General features: G+C 33.2%; 1 pseudogene; it reads left to right on the top strand.

Annotated features, from left to right (window-relative positions):
* The first annotated feature begins 4,850 nt into the window (after positions 1 to 4,850).
* On the top strand, positions 4,851 to 5,718 carry LOC102007851 (annotated as a pseudogene).
* Positions 5,719 to 25,125: the final 19,407 nt, after the last annotated feature.

Genomic DNA, 25,125 nt, shown 5'->3' with positions numbered 1-25,125 from the left:
GAAGGATTATTCAAACTTTGGGAAACTGATGCAGAAGACAGGAAGAAAAGAGAAAAGGAAGAAATAAGAGAAAGAATAGAACAGAATAATAACCATATATAAATAAATTAGAAATGAAGCGACACTCATATAAAAACAAGATTGAACAATGACAAAAAATCAATAAAAAAGCAAAAGAAAATGTCCACATCAAGTTTTGTCACTGCTGTCACTAGTAGATAAAATATGGAAATAGAGTCCATATCTGTACTGATTTATTCTGTCAAATGAGCAGTAGTGTCATGGTTGGGTAGGTAGCAAGCCAACACCATTATTTCCCTTGAATTTCAGGCTAGTTTCCGGCTGATGGGCTAGAACCAGACCTGTTTAGCCTGCAGAAATTAGTACACCTTCTGTGGGCTTGAAATGAGCTAGGTGCTTCTAGATGGAGCCTGTAGTTGTTCTGTATTCTGAAGTCAATTGGCCCCTCTCCAAAATGGCTCCAGACAAATCACCCCCTCTTACAAGATAGACAAATCCATTCTACTCACTAGACAGTGCAGTATACAGTGTCCTCTCCTTCTTTTCACTGCTGCATCTCGCCATGGCCACTGCTGGGATTGTGAGCAGTTATCATATATCTCCAGATTTGAACTGATCCTCCCATGCAGTGAGTACCACAAACTAATTCCTTCTTCTTCCCTGCAGTTTCTCCTGTCACTTTCCCTGTGGACTTCAGTTCTCACTTAAGATCCTTTCTGGGTCCAGGGGACCCACTTCCTTCTTCTCTTGCTCAAATTTCTATACTCCTGTGTCTGGACAGCAAATCTCAGAGAGGTACTTAATGTGCTACTTACCACTCTACCATCTTCCCAGAAGTCCTGAAGAAAATATTTTTAATATTTTATTCTTTCAATTCTCTTTATTGACCGGGAAGTGTCTTAGTTTGTTGCATTCCTTGCAGCTCAGCAAGTTCTTCCTTGAACAGAAATATCATGCACCTGTAAGGGATACACACTTGATTTCTGCAGTCAAAAAGTTGAGAGATCCACAAAAGAGCTGAAAGGAAAGAGCAGGTGGAGGAAGGCATAGGAGCAAGGGAGGTAGAGGTAGAAGCCAATGGGAAGTCCACTGCTCTAGATCCTGCCTTCCCAGGACTTTCTCTCTCATACCTAGGTGAAGGCGATCTCTACAAATTAATTTTTATTGTCTTTGAGGAATATTTTATTAACTATTGATGCTAATAAAATGTCACAATTTTCTTTATTTATGCAAATCATTTCATTTCAGTCTGTTATTGTATATTTTACATTTTTTTAAAAAGGCATTTGTCTAAATAATTCTCTAAACACATAATTTTATATGCATAAAACAAACTTGTACATGAATGTACATTTTTCCCTGTCTAGTCTAAGCAATAATCATGTAAATATATCCTACAGAGTAGGCAGAAACCTAAATTTCTTCATAATAGGAAAAAATGTGGTGGCTACTCAGTAGTTTAGACAAGCTAAAATGATGGTTGTGTCTTCAGAGTGTGGTGTTAATATGGAGTCTTAATTACCAGTGTCTATCATTGAGTAGAGAAGCATTTAGATTTAAGCATTAAGAAGCATTTAAGATTTCACAAGCAACTCTTGGCACATTTCTGGTAGACCTCTTTATATTTCTCACTGGATAAACAATTTTTCATCTATTCAGATTGAATGAATGTTGGATATATATTGTGTCAGCTTTATATTTTTGCAAAACTTTAAAAGGTATAATGAAAAAATCTATTGAGTTGAAAATGATATTGCACAAGACTATATACCTATATAATACTTGCTTTAAATGCAACAATTTAGAATATCTCTCTTTCTCTACATAATCTGGAGAAAGTTTGCTTGACACATGAGAACAGGCAAAATATGTGCTTCTGTAACTACATGATTAATTTACCAATATTGAATTTCTATTTTAGCTTTTTGCCCTTTTTACTTAATGAAATAAATCTTGAAGTTTAAAAGTGACAGCTAGCTGACATGTTTAGTTTCATGGCTTTAGAAAATCTATAAAAAGAAAAAAAAGCAAATCATGTGGTAATGAAGAGGAAGCATGTCATAAGTATAGTCTAAACATGTAGATGAAATCTTTTAGCAAATATGATGTGTAAAAACAGCCAATAGTTTTGAAATATGAAAAGTGTAAGGTGACAGATTGATCATTCTATACTAGTGGTTAATAATATTGTGATAAAATGAGAAATTTAAAAACCTATTTTCTAATAAAACTTGTTAAATTTCTAGTCTTTAATGTTAAATTCCATGTTTTCTTTTTAAAATCCACCTTAGTCTCTTTTTACAAGCTCAGTGTTATGGTTCTATATTCCTTCATGAGAGAAAGATCTCTATTCAGAGATTCTTAATCGAGAAAACACTTGGCTATCCATTACTGTGTTAGCAGACTAGTGTGTGGGATGATACTAGTCTCAGATGTACTCCTGAGAGGCAAGTAAAACATTTAGCTTGTAACCTGCTTTTCAACTTTTAGTGATCTATATCTAATGCTCACATAATGAATTGAATGCCTATTTCCCACATTAGCCTATATCTCTGTCATGGCAAGGTAACAAAGTACGGTAAATTCATAAACCCCAAAATATATTCCTTGAAGAATAGTCATCCTTTATGCTATTGTTTTTACGTTATTGTGGCTCAAGTTTCTAAATTTTAGCCAAAATATTCCAGTTGCTTGTCACACATACACTATATATACTATTTAATGTTCAGCTTTCTAACTATTACTTTTAAAGTATATAAAATTACTGATACCCTGCAATTATAGATATATATGTCTTAGTGGTTACTTGAGAAGATAGCTGAGATTATGTAAACAAAATTTCTAAGACTAATTATGCTTTCTAGCAAAATACTTCATATTGTGTTTAATAATGCAAAAATTCAGAAAATTTTATAATATTAACCATTGTAATGAACATTTAAAATATGGCAAATTATAGAGTCTTTTAATAACAAGGATTTTATAAATATTATTTTTAACAAAAAATAGTTGCATTTTAGACAACAGTGTGATACTTGAGAATGATGAGAGGGAGATAAGAGGAATCTTTAGTATAAAACTAAAGGGATAGATTTAGACAAGGAAATGTTAGCAAGCAGTAAAGCAAGAAGAGGCTATTCTCTTATCTGAAAAGATCTTGGCATGTGTGCATTTACAGATAATTTTAGTTTAACTTGTTTCTGTGGTAAGGCATTCCCTTTGTTTTGTATCTCTTTTTTTGGCATTCTCTTTTAGAACATTCCTCTACCCTATATGTTAGAGCGATATCCAAGCACTTATTCATCTACAAAATGTCTTTCTTTCATTTATAGACATTTTTACAAAAGATGCTATTTAGCCATCTATTCAATTCCCCTCCCTTTGTACATTTTCTTTAACTTAAAACTTTACATATAACCATTCCTTCACTTGTAAGTTGCAGTACTTGGAAAAAAAGTAATGTGTGATAATCATATAATTCTAATAAAATTGTTATAATAAATCCTGTGCCTACACAAATATTGAAGTTATAGACAGACATTTCAGTACACTAATTTTAATGATACATGCAAACATCAAGTCACACATCTGTGAAGATCAGGTTGATCATTGTCTTGAATAAAACATAAAACTTTATATAACAGTATCACAGATATGACAAAATATGAATTGTACAATATTTAATTTACTGTGCTAAAATATGATATAGAAAGAGTGAAAATGCATCAGGACTATAAAATATTTAATCATATATTTATACAATTATAGAAACACTTTTAAGTAAATATAATACAATGATATTTCAAGAAACATTGTATTAACATACTATTATTATTTAATTTAACAATTTAACTTCTGTTTAAATGATTATAGTTTTAATAGTGAGGAGAACATGTCAAACAATGTCATATATGCTCTTTACTTAGTGCCTGACTTTCACCATAGTGGCAATCTACAATCACTTAGCAATATTTTGGAAGGTTACAAATGGCCGATTAAATCTTCTCCATTTTTCTCCTGGGATGTTGAGGTAGGATATTCTGTAATAATAGTTTAGAAACCTATTGCGGAAGAGAGATTCCAATTTTTTTTGGTTGGTATTGTTCTATTTTCTTAAATAAAATTTTGCTGTAAACTTCTGATAGTTTATTTTTTATTTTTTATTTATTTATTTATTTTTTTGGTTTTTCTCCGGTACCAGGAACTGAACTCATGACCTTGCGCTTGCCAGGCAGGCGCTTTTGCCGCTGAGCTAAATCCCCAGCCCCAACTTCTGCTAGTTTAAAGCTTCTATTCAGTCAAAGGAAAAAAGTTTGGAGTAGGTGAAAAGATTAAACCTGGAAGCTTCAAGGCAGTTTTCTCCAGTGTTCTTGCAGGAAAAAGGGTAGTCTAGCATACTGTGTGTGTTTATTGATTATTACACTCTGTGGAGTGCTTTTCCAGTTGACACATTCTTAGTCTTCCTGCACTTTTACTTTGTACTGCTTCATTTAGCACTTGTTTTTCATATTTACCTCGGAGTTTTCTGCTAGATTATCTCTACAACTTCTTGAGATGTCCCTTATGACCTCGGTTTGCCCATATTTGGCTTTACTTTGTCTTCTATAATCATGAGTTCAGATTCGCTTCTGTCCCAGCCGCAGGAGGGTGGTGTAGTCTCGGAGGTGCTGCGGAGACCTCCACCCTGGACAGTTCTCCTTTCCTGGGCCTCTCCCCTCCTGCCCCTGAATGTCTTCACCTCCTAGGCCAGTTGAATAGGATATCGTGGGGCAAAGTGAGAGCAGACTCGGGGAGGGTGGGCATGCCTAAAAGCTGCAGTATCTGCCAAGATGATAGAAGTTCTGACAACAACTGACTCCCAGAAACTGCTACCCCACCTAAATACCCTGTTGGAATAGGAGGCCAGTTATCAGCCAAAGGTCTGCGGCTTGAGACTAATTGAATCTGCACGTGATAATGGCCTCAGAATGACTGCAAGACTAAGGGACTTTGAAGCAAAAGATCTTCTTGTCTTATTCAGTTCTTTGGCTTTGATATGGAGACATTTTCTCTATCTGTGAATTTACTGGACAGATTCTTGTCTAACAAGCACCTTGGGTATGTTGGACTGAGCTGTTTTTGTCTGCAAAATCAATAGAAGAGGAAAGGAGTGTCCCGTTGGCAACTGACCTGATCTGAATAAGTCAGTATAGGTTCATGAATTTCGATTTGATGAGAATGGAAAAGATTGTGTTGGAGAAGGTGTGTTGGGAAGTCAAATCTCCCACTGCCTTTCAGTTTCTACAGCTCTATTATCCACTCATCCAAGAGAACTTGCCCTTTGAAAGGAAAAACAGCCTAAATTTTGAAAGACTAGAAGCTCAGCTTAAGGCATGTCACTGCAGGATCATATTTTCTAAAGTGAAGCCTTCTGTGTTGGCCTTGTCTATCACTGCATTGGAGATCTAAGCACAGAAGTGTGTAAAGTTAATGGAAAGAGTAGAATGTCTTCAGAAGCATTCAAAGATAAATGGCAAAGATGTTACCTTCTGGCAAGAGATTATATCCAAGTGTTTAACTGAATATTCATCAAACAAGTGTTCCAAGCCAAATGTTCAGAACTCGAAGTGGATTGTTTCTGGGCGTACTGCTGGGCAACTGAAGCATAGTTACTATAGAATAACTCACCTTCCAACAATGCTTGAAACAGTTCCTTAATTGGTAAATATGTATGTTTTTCTCTGTATAGAGAAAATTGTATAATTTTTTCTACAATTGAAGTTCTGAAATAATATCTTAAAAATAAATCATCTGGATTTGGAATAATAAAAGGGAAAAAATAACATCACCAATCTAGTCATCTCACCTTTGAAGGCATTTATAATATATAAAGAAAGGAGTTATCCAATCTCTGATATATATGTTAATGAATTCATTAAATTAGCAGCTTAGAAAACAACATCCTCTTTAATAACCTGAATTTTTAAATTAGCCCTGAATTAGTGGTTTTTTAATTTCACATTTTACTGTTCATAGCTCCATGCTCTAGCTCATTTAAAGTTATAACAGGACCAAAAGTTTGATCCATATGTGAACAATTTGAGACTGTTAGCTTATAAGCAGAATCATTATGAAATGGAATATTATACCTAAAGACACAGTAATACAGAGCAGATATTCTGTTGAGTTTCTAAAAATTGCCGATATGTATCAACATACTGCTATTGAATCAGAATACTAGAAAGTAATTATATTCATAAAAACATTCTATATGTTCTTGCAGTCTACATTTACTAACTTATAGTACTGATTTGTCTTTTCCTACTCAAAACTAAATGCCAACATTTAACAATTCTACATATGATTATGAAATTTAGGTATGAAAAATTTACTTTTAATAGCTAGTAGTATTTAGACCAGCTTTTAATAAGTTGGGTTTTTTGGTTCTTTACATAAATAATATTATTTCAGCAACAGAAAAACATTTCTTCAAAGCCTTACTCTACAACCCTGACCTATGGATTCCATAATGTTATAATGGATTTAAATTACAAAGCCTCAAAACATCATAACTAGATTAGTATGATGTTCCCCCACTTGGTAAATCTGAGTAATATAATGCTACAACAGGATTGTTGAGATTTGAATTCACCTGTAAAGCTAAAAGCATAAATGTGAAATACTTAATACAATCCTGAAAAGGTGACCCGTGAATCTTCATTTATAACTTTAACCCTTCTATATTGGATCAATATATATTATTTAGGTGATATTGAAAATAGTAACCTACTTAATAGTAACCTACTTAATATAAATGTTCAATTATAAATTATGAAATTTCCATCAAAACCAACATTTCACACATACACTTTTTTAAGGCATAATAAGGGTTATCTTCTGTATATTGTATTTTTTTTTATTTTTAATTTTTTCCAGTACCGGGGATCGAACTCACAATCTTGCACTTGCTGGGCAGGTGCTACGCCTCTGAGCTAAAGCCCCAGCCCTGATGTAATGATTTTTTGACACCCATAATGCAAGCAATAGTATAATTCAGACATGAGAATGTTATTGCTATATGGGAACTGCATTTAAACTTAAAGACATTTTTTATTAAGCCAAAATACAGATCTAGTATGTTTGGCATATTCACTTAGGTGTCTAATATTTCTTCTAAAATACATGTTATTTTTGCATCATTGATAAAATTTTCTATGTCGAGTCTACTTCCTCAATCTAGTTCCATTAAACATGTTCTATTATATTACATAGTAAGTCAGAATCAATTATTACTCTGAAAACTTGCTTTACCCTAAGTTCTGGCTAGATAAAACACTCCACGTTTTACTCTGAATTATTTCTATAAAACTGCCAATGCTTCTAGTTTTTTCTTTTTTTTTTAAAGAATAGAATATATTTTCACAAATTTCTATACTGTGTCTTAAGAAAAGTAAGTGGGCACCTCCATGATTATGAAATCATTGAGTTAGTGTTTGGAATACTCCATGTGAGCCAATGAGTGTAAGGGGATGTATATATATTGTTAGCGTTGTAAACAGTAACTCAGTGAGGTTTAAAGCCTGAGTTTATCCAGAATGAATGTAACCAATGTTGACATCATGTAGATAAATAAGCATTGAAAAGTAAACCAAAGAACCATAGTATATTCTACCTTTAATTTTTTGTAAACCATGTTTTATGGATAACTTCAGTGTTACCAAAAGGCTGATATATTTCAATATTTTGAAAACATCAATATTAACTTTGAGTTGGTAGAGGTAACCCAACCAATTACCACCATGTTTGGTACTAAGAAATATACCTTTAAATAAAATTATTGAAATGCAGTCCTTTACTGGGTAGTTTTGTTTCTTTTCTGATTTAATTATTTTAGCAATGTGACAAAGTTATAAAAGTTTACATCAGTATATTTAAATTTTACACTAAGGTGCATGACAGCAGAAATAATAAAACCTTTTTAATAATTTATTACCAAAAAATGGTAGTGAGTTCCCTGCAAAAAACATTTGTGCTTGTACTAGTAAACAATATGTGTGTGTGTGTGTGTTCATGTGTGCATGTGTGTGTGTGTGTGTGTGTATGTGTGTGTCTTGGGAGAAACAGTAGCAGTTCAGTATTTGCTTAGTATTGAGAGAAATGCTTACTCTAACACGCTCCTTACCCTTTAAAACATTATGAGAACTGGTATAGATTGTGACATTGTTCTCCTCTTAGAGTTATAGTGGCTAAAATTACATTGTTAGAAGCTAATGAGTACTTATACATTCCAGTTTTCTTAGTTCCCTTCTTGCCAATTTTCACAGACATTCATTTATTTCTTCATAATAATAAACATATTAACTTGGTCACAAGTGATTAAATTATTTATATATTAGAGACAAGGAAATTAGGTCAGAATATAATACAAAGGTTTGCTGAGAATTTCTGAACAAGGTAATGTCAAAGTTTATATGAAATGAAATGTCTTCACTTAAAAAAACAGGCATAACCAGAGGAGCCCTATAGACTGAGTCCTAGCAATCAATAAATGCTGGCACACTATTTTGGAAAATGTATATGCTATGAATCTCCATCTACCTGCATCTCTTGATTCCCATCTCTTTTGAGAAAGATCCTTCCCTACTTTCTATTCTGTCTTTTTTTTGTTGTTTTTAAATTTTACTTTGTATTTCTCACATAAGAGAAACCATGTGATATTTAAAATTGTGGGTTTAATTTACTTTGTGTTTATAGTAGCACAATTCAAAATTCATAAATTGGGGGTGGGGGTTTAGCTCAGGGGCACAGTGCCTGCCCAGCAAGTGCAAGGTCCTGAGTTCGATTCCTGGTACTGGAAAAAAAAACAAAAAACAGAAATCAAACAAACAAAATTCATCAATTGTAGAACTGGCTTATGTTCCAACACCAGATGAATAGATAAAGAAAATGTGATATTTACACTAATTTATCATAAAGAAAAAAGTTGAATCATTGAAGGAAAATGAATGTACCTTGAGAACATAATGTCAAGAAGAATATATTTTTATCCCAAAGTTTTAAAATGCTTGTATAAAACTATCAACTACCAAATGCATCATAACATAAAAGTAATAAAAATTGAGTGACTAGCCACTGAACATCCAAAATACTTGAAAGTTTTAAGAAAGCATTTGTGAAAGTTTACTGAAAATTTAATAAATACACACATTATATTTCTCTTAGTATTAGTATACTTAACAATGAATTGAATACATCAAATCTATTCTTAAATAAACATGGAATGTTGCTCAACACAGTTTAACAGACACCTGCTGTGCCTGTTTCCCATTTCTTTTCATTACATAAAATATTTTTCTCTCTTCAGATTTCCTCTTTTTACGACTTGTGCACGTATATCCCTTTGTTTTCATCTGCATAGTTAAAACTACCGTTTTATACTCTTTTTCTAACCATTTCAATATTTTCTCATCTTGAGAATGGTCTTTCCCTTTCCCGTGAACAGATGTCATGTTTTCTTTTGTATGTGTGTGTGTGTCTATTTATTACATAAACTTGAATTTCACTTTAAATCTTATCTCATTAGATCACAGATTGTGTTACAATACTCAGAAGAGTCGCAATTATTTGTCATATGAGCAAATTAACAATGTTGAAATCAAATTTTATACTTTGTTTCTTCATGGTAGTTGGAAGATCAAATATCACAGTCTTTCTTTTGTTTTCTTTCTTTCTTTCTTTCTTTCTTTCTTTCTTTCTTTCTTTCTTTCTTTCTTTCTTTTCTTTTCTTTTCTTTTCTTTTCTTCATTTTAACTGTATGTTGTTTTGAGTTGCAGCATTCCCGTTGAGTTCACCATTACCTGGAGACTTGGCTAATGTGTGAAAATAGTTTAGTCTCCTCTCATATTTCTTTCTGATGTTCAGCATCCCTCCTGCATTTTTTAGAGGTTATAATTTCCAACTATCTGTGCTCTGGTTCTTCCGGCTGGAAATATGGCAGTTTTCCATTACAGATTTAGCTATCGCATGCGTACTCTGATTATGCTCCTCCCTCAGACTGAAAACCCGTGTAGAGATAAATCTCTCTCTCCCAACCAATTCATTCTCACAGCTCTCCATTTTATGTCAAGATAAGTACATGTTTTCAGGTACCATCCACGGCCTTCAAAAAATCTGTACTCAGCGCTTATCCTCATCATCAGGGAGGAGTCTGCCCCCGTTATAAGCCTGCTTAGGCGTAGAGGAAGTTAAATTATGGATTCATGTTTCACTTTCAAATTTTTACTAGCTAAATATATGTATAATGATATTTTTTGCTCCTTGGAGACTGAAAACTGCATTCTTGTAGATATGATTCATATAGATTGTACAGTTTAACTCATTTTCAAAAGAAAATGAAGCAATTATCTGAAAGTGTAAAACGTGTCTTGAAGTTTTTATTGAAATGAATACCTTTTTGGATGTAGCTTTTGGATTTGAATCAAATACATGTTTTAGATATAGGGGATGCTTTTAGAAACCATTAAGAAAATCATGTAATAAAAGTGCCATATTTATTTGATCTAGAAGATATACATGATCTAAATCCATCTAAAATTTGTTATAGATATATTATGGTGGAAAATTCCAGGGTTAAATAATCACCTTTTTCTTAGGGATTATTGTGGTAATCAACAGTGTAGTGGAGTATTGCTGCAGATATTTTTTATTATCTGATATAATAATGCTGGAAAGTAAGAGGCCCACACACATTGGAAAGGAAGGATGTAGAGGGACACTGAATTCTTAACTATTTCCTTGCATGTTTGGGTCAAATGTACATGCAATGTGAGCATCCTCTACCTGCTACATTCCTTGCATATTGGTCCTTATATTTCTTTTATTGTTACAAACTATTTGAGGGGTTTTTTTTGTTTATTTCTATTTTCATTGCAATATATCTTGTTTTTAATTAACATGTAGTTTTTTTAAGAGGCAAAGACAGCAATGTTGCATTTGCTATAGTGTACTTTTCTGACTATAGGTGTGTTTCTGAAACATACAACCTGATTATGGAAAGCTAAAGTATTTTCCATTCTCCTATTTGTTTTTTCCCTGTAAACAAAGTTAGCAATATCTTACTGTCTATATTCTATTCCACCATTTACAGTTTTAATGTTTAGCACATACACAAGAATATTAAATGTTCATTAAATAAAGATATGAACTGAGGATGGACCATCATAAAATAACTATTAGCTCATATGCAGTCTAAATGTGCCATATTCGTCCTGGTTCTCAACCATTCTATCCATTTTAACGTGGGAGGATTACCTCAGTCTTTTAAATTTATCTTTAGTTATGTGACTAGCTTTGGGGAAGTGACTATGTCCAGAAGTGTTATCATTGGTTCCATGAATATTTTTAAGATATCAAGTACAGTTTAGTTCTGTAATTCTTTTAGTGTGTTTTGTCTCAAGTCATTTATACCTGAGACAGTCATTTATTAAGAATGAAGTTGGAGCTTGCGTCATTCAAAATTGAGAAGAGAGTGTTCTGGCTGTTTCTTTCTGTAGCAGAATGCATAAAAAGATAACACAAGAGAGACAGAGGAGAGAGAGAGAGAGGAAAAGAAGAGAGAAAAAGGATCAATATAATCCTTTCATCTGAAACTCATCAATCTATTCATAAGGGCAATATATAAAAATTTCACCTTTAACATTGTTGCCCTAAGATTAACTTCCAAACACATGAACTTTGAGATACACAATTAAAACATAGCAGTGATAATGAAAACAGCTGGAAAGACTGAATCATTATCAGTGGAGGCAACTAAGTAAGAAAGATGAGGAAGCCCACTTACCAAATGGTTATGGACATATATACGAGCGAAATATGAGTGTTGTTCTCATAGCTAACACTATTTTTTGTTTGTTTCTACAATATTAGCTAGTCTATCATAACAGAGACATGTTAAGGAAAAAGATATTTCTTGGAAAAACTCAATAAGTGGGTTTCTGATACAGGTACGAGAAATTAATGCAGAATGCCATTTTCCTAAGTGTTTAGTATATTATTAATGTATATTTGTGTGACATACAGTTTGACTTTAGAAATAAATTTTAGTTAAAATTATCTTTGTTAACTGATAATTGATGGAAAAACCCAAATTTGCTTTATATAATGTTTATTTAACTTATATAATGATTACACCTTATCATGGTTCCCAAGAATATAATCTCAAAAGTAGAGAGAAACTTTTATATTATAATTTTTTAATGAAAATGCATGTTTCAAAGATCTACACTTTTTAATTATCTGTAATTTAGGACTCATTTATTGGGATTTTAAAAATGCATTTTGATTTGCATGCTTAATTCACTCAATTCTGTCAGTGTAGCACTTTTAGTCCATTATTTCTTAGATACTCTTTTATCTACTTCAGTTTAGTATGTGCAGAAAATTATAATATTTTAAGCCTACAATGGCATCTGGAGACCTGCCACAATAAAATCTCCAATTAACCTCATCAATAGGATTTTGTCTTGATGCTGTTATTTTTACTTAATAAAATTTTATTAATCATGTAAAAATGCCTATTCTCTTGTTCACTGAAATACATAACCATGCAATTTGGATAAACATATGCACAAACCTGTCACTTATGCCCATGGACATATCTGTCTTGCAAACACCATCAGATACATCTCACAAATCAAGTTCTCTCTATATGGAGCAGGTAATTTTAAAATATGAGACAAATCAAGGTATACTGTAAAAAACACAACTCTGTTAAAAGGTAAACTATAATTGAGCACAGGACAGAATACTCAATTTTTCATAAGAACCTGAAGTTCAGAGATCTAAGTTTATGAAGCAAGTTATTGTTACTATCTGAGAAATTACTTGGGAACCCGAGGAGACGTATGCTGAGCAGCCCGCCATTACCCGTGGTTGTCAAGGTAACAAGTGACCGCTAATTGTTACTAACAGATTTCTTCAGGACTTTACTACCTAGAATATTCCTGTTACCACTCACAACTAATGTGAAAGTCTTTATGGTATGCACAGGAGAGCTAGTCAATACAACAGTTCTCTCAAAATAGAGCTAATTATTAGAGAACTCAGTAAGAGTGTTCAATTTCAGTACATGTAATATGAGCTCAGGTGAAGCTACAGTTTCATGGTAAGAATTACGTAAAAATCAGCCAGTCACAGAATAAAAACATACACAAATGAAAAAAAAATGCTTTATATCATTGCTGTTAATGAAGCTCAGAAAATGGCTTTCAGAAATTAAAAATGAGAATGAAACAGTTTGTATTCCATCTAATATTAATAGACTAATAATATAGTCTATTATTGCCATGATAAAATACCTGATATTGCGTACTGTACAAAGAAAAAATGTTTCGTTGTGAAGGTTGTATTTACAATTTTTTTTTTTCCGGTACCAGGAATCAAACTCATGACTTCACGCTTGCCAAGCAGGTGCTGTGCCGCTGAGCTAAATCCCCAGCCCCTGTATTCACAATTCTGAAAGACTATGTGCATGACACAGTCGTTAGTTTCTGGTCAGGACTTTATGAAGGACAGCATCAATTAGAAGGGACATACAACGTGAGAAGTCACAGAAGAAGAGGTAGCTAGAAAGAGAGCCCGGTGGCGGAAGAAGTCAAAATCTTTTTAAAACAACCCATTCTCACGATGGTAATCTCATCCTTGAACTTCAGAACTCATCCACTGAGAAGAGAAAAAAGTGTAACCAGGGGAATGAAGTAAGAGAAAGAAATAAAAAGGTTTTCCATAAGAAAGCATGAGGTCAAAATATCCTTATTTGCAGATGATATGATGCTTTATGCAGAAGACGCAAAAGAGCACTACCAAAGCACTCCTAAAATAACAAATAAACTCAGTAAAACAGCACGATGCAAAACTTAGTATACAAATATCAATATCCTTTCTGTATGTAAACAATGAACTCATCAAGAAAGGAATCTGGAAGGCAGTCTCATTCACCATATCCTCAAAAGGTTAATAGCTGGTTTTAACATAACCAAAGAAGTGAAAAACTTTGAAAATGTAAAGTCTAGTATTCTGAAGAAAAGAATCAGAAGAAGATATCAGAAATGTATATTTCCTGTTCTTAGATAAGAGGAATCAGTATACTCCAAGTACCATCTTCTCCAAAGTAATATATATACTTTACTTAATCTGTATCCATATAGCAGCAGCATATTTTACATAACTAGAGAGAACAATTCCAAAATGTACATCAAATCAGGACAGACTCAGAAATACCAGAAGTAATAGGCAAAAAGAACAAAGCAGAAGGGATCACAATCGCAGATCTCATGTTATATGACAATGCTACAGTGATAAAAACATCATGATACCAGAACAAAAACAGATATATTAATTAATGAAACATAATTAACAATGCAAGAATAACCCCAGGCACCATCAGCAATCTGATTTTCAACAAATGGGCCAAAACTATGCACAAAAAATTTGCCTTATTAACCATGAAGTGCTGGGAAACTGATCTTACATGGTCAGAAGAAGCAATCAGGATCCGTGTCTCCTACATTGCACTAAAATAAAATCAAAGTATATCAAAGAATCTATATATTAAAGAAGAAACACTGAATCTGCTGGAAAAAATGGATAAAACTCTTATAGACATGTGCATAGGCAAAGACGTTCTGACAGAATATTGACTGCAAAATAAATAAAAACAATCAATAAATCAGACTATATCAAGTTGAAATCCTTGGCCAAAAAAGAAAACAACGGAGTGAAGAGATAACCTATGGAATGGGAAAAAAATTGCCAGGTACTATTCTGACAGAGTACTAATATCTACAATACATAAAGAACTAAAAATTTTAGTCCTCCTACCAAAAAATGGCCAATTGAATAGAAGAAGTAAAATGGCCAGTGGGTACTACAAAAAGTGCTCACCATCACTGGCTGTTAGTGAAAGTGAATCAAAATAGCACTGAGATTCTTTCTTACTGCAGAAAGAATGACTATGATCACTAACTCAAAACAACAAATGCTTGTCAGGATGTAATGAAAAAGAAACTCTTTTACACTGAAGGAAATATAAAGTAATGCAATAAGTATGGAAATCAATATGGAGGTTCCACATAAAAATAAAAATGAAAATAATGCTTCCATTTGATCCAACTGTAAAACTCCTTGGTATATTCCCTAAAGGGTTAATGACATATTACAGTGAAACATGCATGTCCATGTTTGCAGCAGTATATCTCATAATAGCTAAATCTTGGAAGTAGTCTGTATGTTCATCCACAGATGAATGGATCAGGAAAATGTGTGTATGTGTATACATTACATATATAATGTGTATATATATACATTATATATAATGTATTTATTATGTACCACCAATGCAAACTAAGAAAAGCAGAGAAAACCATAAATGTACAAGAAATAATCATGATGAACAATTGGATTTTGATAAGAGTAAAGATTATTTAAGTACCTAGGTGGCATGAGGAAGAAAATGATGAAAACTTATTGAATAACTACTGTATAACAGGTATTTTCTAGAAACTGTATATCATAATGATATTTAATAAGTACAATTAAGCAGAATGTTGTAAAACAACTTGTAAACCAATAAGTACTTGAGAAATTTACGAATAGTAAAAATTTAATAAAAAATTTGTCATTTATTTGTATTCTATTTTGAATTAGGAATTTTAGACTTTCAGGAAAAAATTATACACAAGAATATGAATTAAATAATAATTTTTCCTTAGCGCAAATACAATTTAATAATATTTATCACATTATGTGTCACATATGAAAACATTATATGATTTGGCACATAGATCTTCAGAAGTATGCACAGGAAGTTAAGCATGAATAAAACCAGAGTGACAGATTACAAGGTTTTCCAGAACCATGAGTTCTGCAAAATTGTATCTAGGAGACAAATATCAAAAGAAGTGACAGAAATAAAGTAGGCATAGACATTCGTGGTATATCAGTCCAACTATGCAAATGTAAAAGCATACTGGAATGTAGTTTTTAAGAATGATTGTTCCACTTGAGTCCCTCAAAACTCCTTAACATATAAGGCATATATAAAAACAGTCAAAACATAGGACATGATTGAATTTGCTACTCTAAATATTTGTTTATTTGATTTTTAAGCTTAAGGGGAAAAAGAACTTTTAGGGTTATGATCATTTCTCTATCCTTCCTACCTATATTCTCCTTAATGGGCAGTCACGATACGAGCTGATATGAGGGCCGTCTTCCCAGATGTCTGCCTTAACTTTGAACATTTAAGAATTTCATCATGGGAAAATCTCTAATTATGTTACTACTAATTAGTAATAATCTAAGTCATTTAAATTCTACCAAATGGGCATGTATGTGGCTCTTTTTCTTAAAATGAGTTTTTGTAATTAAAAAATCTCTTTTTATCTGTTCCACTGGAGATTATTAGCTTTCCTCTCACCTCACTTAATGTTTATTCTTAACCTTTCCAGCAAATTTTAGATGCAAGGACCACAAAGTGGCAGAGTAATTAGGAAAATAATGAGAAGATTTCATTACTCAAATATGAGAAATATTTGGTGGCATTTTACCTCCTACTAAGGTCTGTAGAGATTTTTCTAGTTCCTGCATTTTTCAGGTAACAGCCCATGTAGTCTCTGGATAACTCTTTGTTTGTAATAACCTCCTATTGGAGGAGGATACTAGAATTACCATCAATAAATTAGTTATTTAGAGAGAAAAGAAATAGAATATTTACTCTTTTCCAAATTAGTTATAGTTTATCCAGGCAATATATTAGCATAATGTTATTACTTACTTCATGAAAATCATTCTTTATGGAAGAAGATGAGAAAAATCAGGCCTTTAGCAGATAGATTAGATAGATAGATAGATGATAGATAGACAGATAATAGATAGATAGATGATAGATGAGGTAATTATGATAATATAAGAAAATGTTCTACACTAGCTTTATACATCCACAAAATTAAGTAAGAAATTTTTTCTCTGAGAGATGTTTTCACATTGCAACTTCTGTGGTTTAATCTGAGAAACATTTTAACACCAGGATCACCAGATTAAAAACTTTTTGTTTTTTACAGTGATGGTGTAATGGTAACTTTTTGTTTTTTACAGTGATGGTGTATAAGAAGCACAGCCTCTTAACAAGCATGTGCCTTATGTGTGGTCAAGGACAGACTCCCAGTGCGGGCAGTCAGAGGAGGCAAGAAATAAGAGATGGCAGTATCTGCTGACTGTAACAACAGCAGAAGGTTAGATTCTCCCAGGGGAGCTTACCAATAAATTTAAAATAGTAATGAAACGCCTACTAGAATACTTTAAAATAGATGTTCACAATGTTTTCGATACCTGTGCCATCAGGACCTGAAGTTCAATCCATTTCATTTTGAGTGTGGTCTAGAAATGGTTATTTTTTTCTAGCCAAGAAAATACAGAAGTGGAGGATCAATATAGAGAGTACAGTTAGGGCCCTTGCAACTGCTCCCCTTCCACTCACAGGAACCTGGCAATCCCACAGGAGCGATTCCCACCTCAGCACCTTGCCAATCAGGCTAGCAATCATGCTCTGAACCCTCACAGGAGGCACCCCAAGCCAGCCGCCCATCAACCTTAGAACCCATTCTGCACTCAGTCCATTTTTCCCTCCTGTTGCCCACAGCATGATTCCTTTCTATTCATGCAATTTTCCTTCCCAACATCCTAAGCCCGTGAGTTCTGCCCATTCTTCACCCTTTAAATTTTACTAAACTTGGCTGCTTTTTCTGTGACATTGTGTGCAATGTTCAATGCTTTGTTTGTCACACAAGAATCTGGAGCTTGTCCTGGACTCCATCACCCACTGTAACATTGGAGTGAGTGCAGCCAAGAAGTAAAACGAGGCGTGGAGTCTGTGGAGGCCTCAACTCCGCTAAACTCAGCCAAAGGCTTTCCAATATTTTCTCTTTTTCTGCCTGTCTCAAATTATTCAACTTTTTCCCCCTGAAATTAGTTCTGTGGAAGATGGAGGGAACTGTATAGTAGAGGAGCCTAGCGCCACACATGGGAAGAGGAGGAGAAACATATGTTCAGTCTGTCAAAGATCTACAGAAAAGGCACTGCTTACACCCTTCTCCACTGCCCGACGCAAACCTCCTGGCTCCTAGAGCCACTTGTCAAACCCACCTTCAGATGTCTCTTCCTGGGACTGCTTCTTTATTCTTTTCTTTCTTCATTCTACCTCATTCGAATATAGTTATAATAATTTTGACCCCATGTTGATTTCCCTAAAATGACATGTACACTGCAGGTGCTGTTTATTTTGAAGGTTTCACTTGCCAGAAAGCTCACATCCATTTGTACCATGTGTTCGAGAAAAATGCAAGACAGCTCATGGCAAAAGAGGAAGCCAGGGAGCGGTGAGGATACTGTAGAGAGGCTCCAAATTTAAAGCTAAGGGCATTCCGGGGTTACTAGTGGTTGTGGCGTCCAAAATCCCACCTCTCCTGGACCAAAGCAGCTCAGATGGCTTACTAGGTAGTTTATCCCTTTCCCTAGGGATATGTCCTATCCCCAGTTCTGAGACTGCCAATTGGATTCCGCACCTACTAGACTTTCCTTAACTATTTTCAAGAGAGCAAGCTGTCTGTCCTACTTAAAATGGTTAGGGGAAGGCTTATGCGCACACATATGCCTTGTTCCTCCAGGTATTTGGTCATGATTAAAGGTTAACTGACATGGCACTAATCTCTGCTAGCCAGGGCACCTATATAGGAAATTTATCAGGATTTTACAGTGGTTTGTCAGCGACAGAGTACTTACCATCCCTTTTTAGATAGGCATACTGTGATATTAGGTGATTTTATTATTGACCGGAGTAATGCAGCCAGTAGGGCACCCCATCTCTGAACTCTCTACCCAGGAGATGTGTTGTAGCCAAAAGAGGATCTCTGAAGGTTTAAAGGAAGTGGTGCTGGTGCCCACAGAAGGCCAGGGACAGTGGGCATTTACATTGCAAGGAGTTCAGCATTCTCAGAGGCTTAACAGCTTAGGGATGACACAGAGGATTCTCTGTAGTTTTTGTATCCTTTGTTCCCTCATCAAATCTTTCTTTATATCTCTTTTTAAAAATGTTATATGAAACATTTAAATAATTATTCCTTCTCCATTTATTTTTACTTTTCACTATCTCTAGATATAAGATAGCATATTGATTGAAAATAATTAACAAATTTCATATCATTCTAGAAAAGGATAAGAAGTTTCAGAAAATAAATGAGGAATGAACAAGCTGCTATGATATATTTAATGGCAGGGAGTTATGGGTGATCATTTGAAGCTTTCTATTGGTACAAAACAGGGATTGTTCAAGACAAAAATGCAAGCAGTGATCACATTGTGTTTCAAAGTGAAAGAGAAAAACACAAAACAGAAAAGAACAGGCTGTGTGTAAAAAATTGAGTAAGGAAGCTTCTTATGCAGAGCAGAAAAAAAAAAACAGGCATAATATTTGCTTCTCTCAAGATGGATTTTAAAATGGAGAGTTCTATTAGCAGCAAGAACAAAGATTTTGCAGCCAGGGCCCTTGAAGCATTGTGGATGTTGGTTTTTGATTTGAGAATCTTCCGTTTTCTTTTTATCTCTTCCCGTGTACCTATGGTTTCTTCCCTCTTTCATGCTTTGTCATGGCTGCTGAATGCTGATGACACAATACTTAGTGTAAATATCCTCAGGCAACCATTTTTGAATGATAAGTATAGGATCTGAAAACTTTAGCTCTACTTTTATGGGTGCTATTTAGGTCAGGTTGCCCAATTATATGTCATAGCCATGTGACTATTGGGTGTAGTTTGAAGATAAACTGTGTGCAATGCCAAATGTAATGGTTTTATAGGAAAACATCATAATAAGAGATCATAGAGAATAATCCAGAAAAAAATTCCATGTTATTTTTACAAATTTTATCAGCAAAATTGTAATGTAGAGATGTTCTGTTTAAGGACAGGTTTATATGCTAGAAAGAAAGTTATTCTACATTGTATAGAAAGAGTTGTTGTAAGATAGGTACAGAAAGATTTGACATGCAAAGATGGGAGAAGGCTTTGTGAAGATGGAAATAAATTTTGTGTCATACAGTCTGAAAATGAGGAATATCTAGTGTGACCCAGAACTGGGAGAAACAAGAAAGGATCCTCCCCTGGAGCTGAGCCTTGGAGGGTGCTCCCCACAAATTAATCTTTTACTTGGACCCACACTTTTGTCAGAGGGATGTAATGCTGTTTGAATCTCTGAGATTTCATGTAGCTGTAACAAATTAATAAGGCAGCATAAAAATTTTATGTACAAGTTATTTCCCCCGATTTGTACTTTACATCATTTCAGTTTTTCATATCAACATTAAATATTATCTTTGGAAAACTCAAGCATTTTCATTAATTCATGCATAACAGATTTTCTATTTGAAAGCTTTAAAATACAAACTGTTATGTTTTGAGATTTAGTACCAAAAGTTAGCATTAAAATAATTCAATTAATAATCTAGTTTAATTTATAATTAATTAGTAATTCTTGATAATTTAATAATCCAAATTATTAATTTCTAATTAAAGTTAAAATATGAAGTCAGTGGCTGTTAGAAAACTCAGATTTTCCTATCTTGTATATTTTTGTGTTTGAATATAAAAGTGGCTCTTAGAAGCTTGGCATGATGTTGCACGTTGTTATTTCAGTATTCAAGATGCAGGTGCAGGAAGATTGCTGTGTGTTCAAGGCCAGCCTGAAGTACTTACTCAGTTTAAGGCACAGCTGATCTACAAAATGAGACCTGGTGCAACAAAACAGAACAAAATAATAACTATAAACTTTTAGATTTCTGTCCTGTTGTTACTATGTATTTTTATTTTTTTGTACCAGGAATCGAACTCAGGACCTTGTCTTTGCCAAGCAGGCGCTTGTGCCACTGAGCTATATCCCTGGCCCTAGCTACTATTATTTTATATTTAAAAGGGATTACTAATCATCTCACTGTTTTTCTCAATTTTTATTATTTTGCATTTCATGTCAGATTTTAGGAAACCCTAAGTTTTATCCATCATATTTGATCATTTAAATTCTCATTTTCCTGCTTATATATTTGAAAGACTCTTTCTTCTGTATTTCCAATATTTTCCTTTTTTTCTAAATGAACGTTTGTGAAATTTAAAACACAGGTGTTAGCAATTCTGTCTTGTTTGTCTTCTCAGAGTTGGCTTTTTGTCATTTATTATCTCTTTATTGTATGAATTTTCTCTCACATGTTCCTGTTAGCTGTTTAATCATTTTTAGAGATTTTAGGTTTAGGATTTATTTACAGTTGAATCATGCTAACAATATATAAATAGTGATCAGTTTTTTACTTATTTTATTGTGAAATCTACGTATATCAGGTACAAAAATTATTTCCTGGGATCATTTTAGTTTTTCTAAATACATTTCTGACCTGATTCTGACAAATGAAGTTCTGAATGTGGTGATTATTAAAAAATTTTTCTAAAAGTTTAATTGACAATCATTTAAGATGAACTAATTTTTCACTGGAGAAATTTCCAATTTCTCCTTTCTATCTCTCTCTCTTTCCTACATTTTTTTTTGCTTTACTTGAAGAAAATTAGATGAACATTTTTCCAAAAATGTAGATGTTCATCAATAAAAATGGTGTGGAAAATTTGTAGTTTCAAAGTGGGGTAAGAAATTTGAGGTTTAACTGATGTTGTAAAAGAGAAAAGACAGTTCAGTTATTTAGGTTATGAATTGGGAGCTAGCTGGAGAAACTTCCTGAGGTGATAGTTGTGATAGCTGGCCCCCAACAACTGGGATAATTCCAGTGCTCTGCATACTCATAATAACTTCGGGATTGAAAACCCCCAAGGTGAGCCATTCTGATCACCTTCCAGCAGGGAACTATTTTTTCTCCTACATCCAATAAATGTTCTCCTAATTTCCACCTTTTTTCCTATGATTTCATTCTTTGACTCCATGGAGCAACAGCTTAGTTTAATGAGGTTTGCACTTAGCGGTTACTATCAGAGCTTACCTCCGTGCTTTCTAGATTTAACTCATGTTATACTGAAAACCTTTGAGTCTTTGAAAGTTTCTGCTAGACAAACTCATTCGATTACAATGTAGGATCTATTTTTATATTATCTTTATATTATCTTATAGCTCATCTCAAACTCTATCACCTGTTAAAGTTTGACTCATTTATTATGTAATCCTCTGTGTGTAACACATTTTCCCAGACATATCAAATTCTTTGTAGGTATATTACCAGCAGTTAAAATATAAGACTTTGTAGCTTATAATCCACTTAATTTGAAAGAAAGTGAAATATCAACACATATTGTCTCACTGTAAATTAAGTTTTTCTTCTTTAAAATTTAATTTTACAGTAAGTAATATGAGAAAATTTATATCAGAGTAGTAAAGAGACAAATTTGTCTGAACTATTCTTAAAGGAAATATCAATTCTGGCATTAAGAGCCAAGTAACAGAAATTGATTTAATATTTAGGAAGTGATAAGATGCTATACTATTATGAATTATAAGAAAATTCTCAAAATACAGCTTCTATGTATAGTTTAAGATCTGACAAGTTCAATAAAGCTGTAACAAAGAGGTTATAGATATACAATTTTATTTAATAATTCAAATTAATATGAATTAGTTATAATCAGCAGTGGAAGGTAGATTTGTTGGTAAATTTGCAAATATTTGATTTGAAACAATGAATCAGGAACTAAGGAAAGGAATAATAAAATCAATACAAAAGTATGACATGTTTCACTTTGTTCTAATAATTCTAGGAATAATGACTCAGTGTGAAAAAATTTGAATGAAAGATTATATAATTCTGCATTTTGAAAAGGGGTATAGAATTGGAGAACCTCCATTTTAAAAAGAAATAGGTGTTTTAGAAAAAAGAACGTTGAGTAAAATATGTATATTATTTATAAAATAAAAAGAGATTATAAGGTTTAATGATTTAAGTTGTCATATTTTAAAAAGCTATAATAAGAATGTAATTCTGGACTATATTCAACATAGAATTATTACTGAAAATCCAAAAATGTCAAAGATGTGTATTATATCTACTTAAATAGTAAATGAAATATTTCCTAGTGTCATGGAACAGTAATTAAAAAAAATTGACATTGACTTGGATAGGGCAGTGCCTTGTGGATGTAAAATTGACTGAACTATAACAAACAAAATGTCAGTGTATTAAATGGAGTGCCACAGGGATCAGTGTGAGGGCTGATCTTATTTAGCAACTTAATTAATGATCTGGAAGATGGAGCAACTGTATGTTAATGAAATTTGTAGATGCTATCAAATTGGAAGTTTTGCCAACATCAATTAAGATAGCAAAAATATTGTAAAAGAGAACTTGGAGAGGTTACAATTATGAAGAACAAAAAGTAGATCAGGGACTGGGGATTTAGCTCAGCAGCACAGCGCCTGCCTGGCAAGTGTGAGGTCCTGAGTTTGATTCCTAGTACTGAAAAAAAAAAAAGAAGTAAATCAGACTTTTAATTTGTTAGAACTAGAAAAACAATAAATTTTAAAAATCAAGGCTATTATGTTTAAATTAGAAGAAGCAAAATGGGAATTTTTAATTTTTAAAAAAATCTTTTAAAATAAATGAATCTACCATAAAATACTATATAGAATTCAGAGCAATTTTGAGGGCTTGAGTGACCTAAATATATATATATTTAGTTGGTAATTTTTCATACATTCCTCTAAATTAAAGGACAAAAACTAATACAATGAAAGTAAATATAATTGTGAAAATAATGGTAAAGTTTTGTGGAATTTAACTCTTCATGGTAGAAAATGGTAAATTTGGAAAAATTGATTTTGAACTTACTTCAAAGTATTTATTAATTGTTAATTTAATTAATTTTATTTGTACAATTTAGGTATATACTATGGTCACATTTGTCATAGGGAAAAGTACCTGATATACCATGACTTGTCTTTTTTTCCTCCCATTCCCCTCCCCTCTCTTCATCCCCTCTTTCCCTTCTTATTTACAAAGCTTTGTTTCTAGAGAAAGAGAAATGAGAAAAGAAGGAAAAAGAAAACTTAGTTTAGTACAGTCAGTGGTTTAAAGCTGAAAATGAAGCAAATGTGCATAAATGACTAGTTCTGTGTGTACGTCAGTAGAATCACCATGACAGAGATCCCCTAAATTGAATAGTGTTTTTAGAACCAAAACTTGCATATTTTGTTGAGATACCATAAGAAGATAAAGTTCTTAATATTGTGCAAGATGCATTTGTATATGGAAGCTGATTACCATCACAAAGTATTAGACTTTTTCTTCTGTAATTTTTTTTTTTTTGGTTTTTCTCCAGTACCGGGAACTGAACTCATGACCTTGCGCTTCTTCTGTAATTTTGATAAACAAGATTTCCAAGAATATTACAGATATTAACAAAATCACATTTTCAAAATACCAAACATCCTGTCTGTCATATTGGAGGCACTTAATAAATGCCAACTGACCAAGTTTGTGACTTAACCCTTCCTCAGGGCCAGTGCATTTCATGAATTGCAAGCAACTTGAAGACAGTTTGTGTAAATTAGTTTAAGCCTAAATTAATACTATTAGCAGGAAATGTAGTGCATGGAAACTTCAATTCTGTGAACAAAACTAGGCAATTCTACAATTTCTTTTCCAGAATGATTTAACTGCAAGTAAATCTCTAAGAGCTATTCCACTCGATTACAACCAAAATGAATGTAGTATATCCATTCAATAAACAGTCTCTGAATGGACACTGTGTTAAGCATCAGATAGCGCCCTGGAAACTCTGGAAAAAATAACTAAATGAACAGCAGCCTCCTGTTTTCCCAGAGTTTTTATATTTCAGAGGAGGGAAATGCACAACCCCCAAAAAGATTCTCTTTATGTAGCAGTACAAGTGGCATAGGAGAAAAGACAAGTGAAAGACAGACGTGAGAGAACAGGACGAGAGGAAATGGAATGTTTGGGGAAGGGAGGCTGGAGAAGACACTCACACATGGCACTGGAGTAAATAAGTAACAGTGCAGGCATTTGTACAGTGC

Source organism: Chinchilla lanigera, unplaced genomic scaffold (assembly GCF_000276665.1).
Source record: "Chinchilla lanigera isolate Chin_1 unplaced genomic scaffold, ChiLan1.0 scaffold00003, whole genome shotgun sequence".
Lineage (NCBI taxonomy): Eukaryota > Metazoa > Chordata > Mammalia > Rodentia > Chinchillidae > Chinchilla > Chinchilla lanigera.
Note: the sequence above shows the minus strand (reverse complement) of the source record. Positions and strands in the feature narration are given on the sequence as shown.